Below are 8281 nucleotides of genomic sequence, written 5' to 3'. Positions count from 1 at the left end.
CATGCGTTCAAACGCACGCTAGGAGCGTTCGCTTATCGTGCGTGCGTTTGATGAGCGTTTAGCGTGCATTTGGTTATCGTGCGTGCGGGAAACCTAAACGTCTAAAGGAGTGTAATTGCAGTTTATACGAATTTTACCTTATCTTTGGTCCTGCGTTGGTTTTTATCGCACGATTTATTGCTTTGCGGTATCATGTTCTCGATAACATTCTAAATTTTTGACAATTTAGTTTTTTATAAAGAATTCATGATTTGTTGAGATTTTTCGTTGCCTTTATCTAACTTTTTTGATTTTGGATGTTTGTCTTGCAGTATGTTCAGCATGACACTTGGTTAGAACTGAAATATTTCTCCCTAATATCAATTGCTTTTGAGATTGTTTGTATTAATGTGTGTTTGTGTCGTTATCTGAATTCCATTTATTTTGAAGTAGTGGCATCCTTCTGCTACCGTTGATTTTAATTACTTATGTCGTCTGACCTTTCAGAGCTTACTTAAAGGTGTGCTTACATTATTGACGTCGTTTTGGTGAACTTTGTAAGTATTTATTATTTTTATAAAGGTTATACTATAGTGATTTGTTGCTTTTCACCTGTTTCCTGTTCTTTATTCTATTAGAATATCTAAGGGTCAAATTTCAGTCTGACAGAAGGTGATAAGCTGTGCCAAGAAATACGGAAGTTAAACATATGAGACAAGTCGTCCAAATCCTACTATGACCTAAGAAAAATCCAAAATTGTTGTCATATCCATCGATGAAGCCTCTTTCAGATCATTTTAAGCCTACACATACCGGTATCACCTTCTGTAAATTACCTTTTTTCCTTTAAATAACTACATACCAACCTGTGTCTGATACCCATTCATTGCATGAGACAAAAAGACACAGTGAGCAGATGAAAATTCTTTCTGAATGACATCAGAGATCACTTTAAGCTTTCCGTATGCTGCTTGATCTTGGCATTTAAAGTTCCCACACTTAAGGTTCGCTACGCCTAAATCGTCATGCAAGATCCTTTCAAAAAACAGGTATCCAACTGAAAACAATGTAAGTTAATGTATTATCTAAAACTACGCGAAAAAGAAAAAAAGATCAATAATATCCATATTAATACAGAAAAAAATACATATTAAGGTAGTAGACCTGGGGGACCCCCATAATTTTCCCATAATAAAATTTTCTTTAAATTTACACATGATATAATACTAACTGTAGTACATCTTCTGACAATTTTTTCACCATGCAGATTTGGAATAACAAGGTCTGAAAAAATGTTATTTTCACAAATCTGAATCATCGGCCAAAGTGACCATATTTGATATTTTAGGTTTTTTTCAAATTATTTAATTAAACAACTGAATATCAAGACAACTGTATAAAAATCTTCATACAAAACTGATATTATATACAAATTATAATTTTCAAATTGAGTATTCAAATTGAATCTATAAACAAAGTCTGAGAAAGTTCACTGTTGACTTATTTTTTTTAATGTTTAAATGATCTTTGGGTAAAACATTGGAAAAAGAATCTTTTTCAGTCAAATTGTTGACTAATATCATTGAAATATGTAGCTAAGTTACATAAAATCAAATTACAATGACTAATATTGAATAATGAGCATTGCCAGGCACAGCATGATGCAAAATAATGTAACACAAATATTCGTTTTCTGCAAAATTGGACCAATTCATATGGAAAACTGGTAGTTAAATGCTGGATAGAGTCGTATATCAAACACATGCGTCACAGCTACAAAATGAAAACAGAAATCTTGAACTCTTACAAAGAATTGTAAAAAAATCATTTCTCAACTCTAAATGTTAAGGAGCTATAACACTGGCAAGGTTAGACGTTCTGTCTCATTATACAGAATATTTCAGTATTTAAATTTCAGTATTTTATCTAAAGGAATCTTGGTTGGCAATAGAAATATTTAATCAATACTTCAATTTTCTAGTTTACAAAGGGCAGAGTTGTTGGAGGCTGACACATTTGTTCTAGAATTTGAACCCTTCTTGGAACTATTTCCCTTCAAAATCAGTGTCAGTTTGAAACTTGCAAATTGTGAGTCTTTCAAACGTTCTAGTGACTAAAATCCTTAAAGTTTGTATTACGTCCCTTACCCCAGATCTACTACCTTAAACATTACATTGAGTAATCGAATGGTCCCTCTCTGATAAATTTCGATAATTAACATGTAAAATTAACAATGTATTTATATATTTCATTCTCCAAATTTCGTCCATAAAATTTTACATTAAGTTGCTTTTTGTAGTTTGTTTTTACGTACTATTTTTATTATTTAATGTGCTTTCTTGAAGTTTATACTTGTATTATATTAATTTGATTTCTGCTCTAATCTTGGTTCCCTTGATTATTCTTTCATGTGACGTTAGCTTTTTTGACGTCACTGGAATATTATTTTTGCTGTCATAGAATAAGAAAGTGGTATTTTTCGAAAGAGCTGGACCGAATTATATATATTTACTCGCCGACAATATTTCAGTCCGCATTTTTAAAATAAGCTAAATTATTATAGGCCCCGAACAAAAATCAAGTGTTTTAACTTTTATTTTTACACTTTGAAAAAAAAACATACATGAACCTTTCTTCGTGTTGCAAATTCTGGTTTCTCTGCCAATGGTATAACTTTGTTCTTTTCCTAATTTACTGAGACACATCCTTGAACGTTTCTTCTTTGTTTTCTGTATCTTTTGGCCTTGACCTTGACTTATTTCCATGTTATTAGCACAGATCCTAAAATCATTGTTTTTAGTAGTTTTACCATTATTATGTGGGTTGAACAGATGTTTCTTTATCGTTAGAATTCATTCCTATTTGTTTTTCGTCGGCTCCATTTAGATATTTATTTTCGTTTTCGTGGTAACATTTTTCAATTTGGATTATCAATTCCTCGAAAAGACTACGAGACGTTTTACGCTTGCGTCCTTTAGTGGTGGACTGAGTACTCATTTGATTATATGCACCTTCAACAGGAACATTTGGCACGTCATTCGAAGAATGCAAACTTCCTGATTTATTTGTTAGATTTCCTTGGAATACAGATGTATGTTTGCCATATGAAGCATTCGATAGATTGTCCTTTTCACAACTCTGTCGCTCCATACAAAAATATGCAATAGCGTCTATAGGACAGTTACTGTCACAAGTATTTATTGTCGTTAAATCACACATTTCCGGTATTTCAGAACATTTATATGAAATAAAGTAGTCAGTGTTCCTCCGAAGTGATCTTTTCTTTGAGTTATAACTTCTATGGTTTTTTGTATTGGTTTGAGATGAAACATTCTGAAAATTATTTTCTTTTTGTAAGACTTTGTTGTAATCATCGTTTAAACAATGGTCGTTTTTGTCTTTAGAAACGAGTGCAGCTGATTGGCATCTAGAATTCTTTCTGTCATTCTCTGCATACTTTGTACAACTTAGATCGAGGGGAATATCTTGGTCAAATGATTGTTTCGCCGGGTCGTCATTAAAAACAGTTCGAACAGGGGAGTTTTGATCTTCTGGACCAACAGATTTGTCATTCAGAAAAAATGTTCTATTACCTGGTTCAACTGATATTGTGTTTTCTCCATTTAAAAGAACAAAGTTTTGCTGAGCTCTTTTAGTTTTATAAGTTTTTACACGGCAGCTTAAATCTATCGGATTATCACTCATGTCGACCGTACCGTTTTCAGTAGACTTTTTAGCAAATTGATGCAAACTACCACCAAACTGCTTACTGTCGAAATATTCCTGATTTTCAATACATAATGCGTGTGTTTTCTGGTCTTTCTTGCAACAATGATAATAAAATGTGTCTTCCTCTTCTTTTGAATGACTTTTGGACCTGTCATCCTTGAACTTATTGTAACATATTTCTTCGGTACACATAGTGCTCACTCTAACCGATGTTTTTCTTTTTTGTTCAGAATCATTGACCTTTCCTGGATGTACTTGTAAATTTGATTCTTTGCGACACAACTGAGGATCGGAATATTGGAAAGAATAAGACATTTCTCCTCTTTCACTTCCTCAAATCTGTGACTTGAAAGATTCCATAAATACGTGAAAGTCTTTGTCTTAAAAGATGAAAACATAGTCCTCTTGTTTAGAAAACGCCATTTTAATGCATTGAAGTGTCACATCTGTGAAAAAACGTTTTTATTATTTGCATTGACTGTTTCTGCTATATATTAAACGGCTAAACATACAAATAATATATACGAGTAAGTTTATAGCAAAATATAAATTTAATATTTATATCAATGCGTAAAATGGATCATTGACAGTGTGCATCTGGTCGCCTGTAATACATCTAATGTTTTTTTTTCTTGTTAGTACCTTCTCAATTTTATATTGAACTGAATTTATTACTAAACGTGTATAATTTTAACTATATAAATATATTATAATATTGATTTTGTACAGAAACGTACTTTACTGTTGATAGAAATAAAAGTGCGTCATGTTGCATAGACATTTTTCTATTTTACATAAATTTTACAAAAATGAATTTAGAATTACTTAACCGTTTTATACATACAGCTAAATTTAAAAAAAATACCCAAATATAAATACATATTAATATATGATATTTTTGAAGTATAAGTCTTTTGAAATATCAATAAAAAGGAGGGAATTCTCATAGCATACATGTCAACAACCAACCGAACTCACAATATTTTTTAACACAAGGAAGTCTTCTATATATGAAATGAATACTATGCGATCTCTGCATTACTTGATACGTTTGGAAAGTATTCATTTATGAATTTCAGAAAATTGAGATGTTTGATAGAAGACTTGAATTCTTCATAATGGTAATAGTAATAATTTGGAATTTTACCTTAGAAGCACTTATATGTAGAGCCTGATTTCAGTCTAACAGGAAGTTAACTTGAAATACCGAGAGTAATACAAAGCAAGGATCCTTTTTTTAAGTTTCACATCTCTTTGACAGAAGTCTGAAAACTAAATCCTAGTTGATATAAAAATAGTAAAAGTCAGGGTCATTTTTAAAAATATGACATATTCAACTTCGTCCCCGTACATGTCACACCTGCCTCATATCAGTTATACCTTACCACAACTATTTACATTTATTATTTATTCATTTCATTTTATTAAAAAGAGTAATCAAGGGAACCAAGATTATAGCGGTAATCAAAAGAATGCAATCCAGAGACAAAGACCAGACATGGGAAACAGACAAACACAAAAAAGAACATAAAGTAACTAAAATCATACATACAAAGTAACAAAAGCAAATGAGCAACTCGGACTCCACTAAAAAACAGGGAGCATTTTTCATAATTATTAATATAAAAAAATCTTAATAGCTTTGAAATTTGACCTTTCCATGGAGTGGTACTAAAGAGCACATTCAACCCAACTTTGTATTAAACAATGACTTTATATATGTCAGACTCCACAGCTATCGGGACGATGTTTCATGATCCCTCTTCCTGTTGTTGGCATTGAATGTATTTCATGACTTTATTGTCATCTTGATTAAAAAAAGTTTGGTAAGAATTTGAACGTTATGACATCTTAATATTGGTTATATATAATTCATAATTAATTTCAAATTATCATTAATGTGTGATTATTTGATTTAGTTTTTATGGGGAATGTCATCGTTCTGTTACCGAGGATTTGATTACTTTTCACCGGGGAGTTTACTTGAAGGTATATTGACACTTACTGAAGACCTTTTGGTGATCACTGTAATTATTGAATATTTTATAGGGGCAATACGATGGTGAATTTGTTGCGATTAACCTTATCAGCCCCCTTCTCTATGTATCACGACATTGCTCATTTCAAAATGAATGTTATGGTGGAATTTTGTTGTCACTTCTCAGCATAAGCAATTCAAGATATGATTTGAATGACGACATTAGAATATCGCACCAAACACTATAGAGGCTAAACGTAAGATAACACTTCTCTGGTACCTACCGGGTAGGGTATTATATCATCTACCGTCATCTCATCAAAGTATGGACATATAGAAATGAGTTATATATTAACAAGATATTAAAATTTTTAAAAGAGGGTGCGAAAATTGTCAAATTATTAGTTAATTCAACTGCATACACAGGCAAATGTGCCATATGTGAGAATCATATGGTTTGCACGATGTGATTATCATATAAATCGAGCACCATATGATAATCATATGATTCGCTTTACACATGATAATTGCATGAATATCATATGATAATCAAATGCTTCTCACAAACATATGATTGTCATATGTTTTCAAGCCAAAAATAACATATGAGAATCATATGATAATCACATGACTATCATATGTTAGATATCATAAAGGTTTTATGTGTTAAATGTTTGATGTACGACCACGTGACATCACCATATGATAACAAGCTAATGCAATGTTTAAGGTAAAAATATGATAAAAAAAAATAATAAAGTTGCAACAGATGGTATAATGACGTAGTGAAATCGACATATAAAACATATGGTGAATCTAAGAGTAATTAAATTCGCATTCTAATATGCATTTAATACTGGGTCGATTTTTTAAAAGTGATTATCAACTCATTTTAATTGTGCTATCTTCTAAAAAAATCATAAACAAATTGTCGTTTCAAAGTTTAATATAAATGAAATAATTTTGAAAGAATTGTTTGACAATGATAAAAAAAAAAAATACTCAGTGATAATTTGTACAGAAAAAATATTGTAATTTTAATAGGAGAGCATGATTCACAACACAAAATAATATTCCGCCACCGAGGATCGCCAGGTGACAAGCCAGCGACAAACGGATTCGGCCGAATTATTAATCCCTTTAATAGCAAAGTCAATTTATAGACTATTAAAATCTCAATACATACTACCACTTTTTTTAAGTTTCAGTAATTCGATGTAATAAGTCTTATAAAATGAATTGCAACAGTTAAACCGTTAACGGAATATAACTCACTTTTCCCCTACGATCTCACCGAGCACTTGCGGGTAAAAAGGACACCCTCTATGAATTTCCCAACTGAATCTGGATATATATATATTGTAAGTACATAATATGGGCGTATTTTGATAAAAATAGACATCTGAGAATATATACCATTAAATTGTATTATTAGTTACTGCAAAGTATTGTTTATATGTAAATAATTTGCCTCCATACTGCCAGTTTGTAAAGATGGTAAACATGTGGAATTTTAGTATTATTCATTTAAATTTTGTTTAAAAATCAACTGTTATTGCACCTTTCTTATATTCATTGTGAAAACTTCATTTTCCAAGCCTTAAAAACGTTTCTTTTCTCGCGGTATACTAATTTTGATAACTTCCACGGTTTTCTATTTTTTCCCTATTTTTGCGATGGACAGAAAGAAGCAGTGATACATGTGTATTGACTTCGAATTCTATAAAACTATAATCTTTTTCTTTTATACCGTAAACATTTGTAACCGCGATTTTCAGCAACCGCTAAAATTACTATGTTTACAGAACATACTCTTTGAAGACCCATGGTAGACCTTGCGCTGACATTTTTCATCACGGTGGGGTTGTTGTCTCATTGACATATCCACCATATCTATTGAAATGAAATTTCTTGATTTGTAAACTGATTTCTTTGTTTTTGTATTTAGATAGAACAAATCCCTGTAGGGAAACCTTTAAAAAAAACTATATAAGACCAATTCCCTTTCGTCCTAATCTATCCTATATTTTTAGATTTTTATAAACACTTCGGTGGGTGTTTCTAGAAAAGCAGAGGACGCTTACCCTACCGGTACACCTGGTCCATGCTTCCAGTTTTTAGTGGAGTCCGAGTTGCTCATTTGCTTTTGTTACTTTGTATGTATTCTTTCAGTTACTTTATGTTCTTTGTTGTGTATGTCTGTTTTCCATGTCTGGTCTTTGTCCCTGGATTACATTATTTTTACATTTCCTGGATTACAACTAGAACCTTGGTTCCGTTGATTACTCTTTTAGAAAATACACGATTTCCTTTAAAGACGAACTATGTGCAATGGCTGTGTAATTAATATTCGTGTGATTAACTTATAATGGGAACAACAGTGTTCATGTGTATATGATAGTCGAACTGATAATTCACAGAAAAAACGGATAAAGTGAAACAAATTCACGAACGTATAATCTATATACAAAATAGTCAATACATTCACAGGTCAATAAAGGTTTAACCAGTGTCAATTTAATCAAGAAACAAAGATTCGAGTGGAAATTGAAATAATTTCTAAAGATATGAACTAGACAGGAAAAATAGACACAC

This window comes from Perna viridis, chromosome 11, assembly GCF_037379345.1.
Source record: "Perna viridis isolate PV_CMFRI_1.1 ecotype Kerala chromosome 11, ASM3737934v1, whole genome shotgun sequence".
In the NCBI taxonomy this organism is placed as follows: Eukaryota; Metazoa; Mollusca; class Bivalvia; order Mytilida; family Mytilidae; genus Perna; species Perna viridis.
This window is presented reverse-complemented; position numbering follows the sequence as displayed.